The sequence below is a fragment of the Poecile atricapillus genome, chromosome 15 (genome assembly GCF_030490865.1).
Source record: "Poecile atricapillus isolate bPoeAtr1 chromosome 15, bPoeAtr1.hap1, whole genome shotgun sequence".
In the NCBI taxonomy this organism is placed as follows: domain Eukaryota; kingdom Metazoa; phylum Chordata; class Aves; order Passeriformes; family Paridae; genus Poecile; species Poecile atricapillus.
Window position 1 is genome coordinate 15,448,991 of NC_081263.1, and position 524 is coordinate 15,449,514.

A 524-nucleotide genomic window follows, 5' to 3' on the forward strand; every position below is an offset into this window, starting at 1 on the left:
GCGGCGGAGCGCGCGCCAAAACCGCCGGAAGGGCGGGGCCGCTTCCGCCGCGGGGAGAGAGCGGGGCGGGGACAGGGACGGGGACTGGCACAGGGACAGGGACGGGGACTGGGACACGGACACGGACACGGACACGGACCGGCACAGGGACGAGGACGAGCGCGGGGGCGGCGGTGGCGGCCAGCCCGAGATCACCCGGGGTCACCCCTCTGCCGGCCGGCGCTCGGTGCTGGCGGGTCCTCGCGGCTCATTCCCCCGCACGGCTCCGGCAGGAGCGGCTTTTCCTTGTCCCGCGGCGCTCTGGGACACGCGTGGGTGCCTCATCCTCTCGGCAGCCCCGGGCCCCGCTCCCGTCACGGGTGGCACGGCCCCGCATCCATCCCCATGGTTGCGGGGCTCAGAGCGCTCCCAGGGGCCGGTTCCACTGGAAGCGGCGCTGATGGACGGAGCCCCCTTGGGAGCACTGCGTGTCGGGAGCCGTGGCCGTGGGGACACCGCCCGGCCCCGTGAGCAGAGGAGCGGCT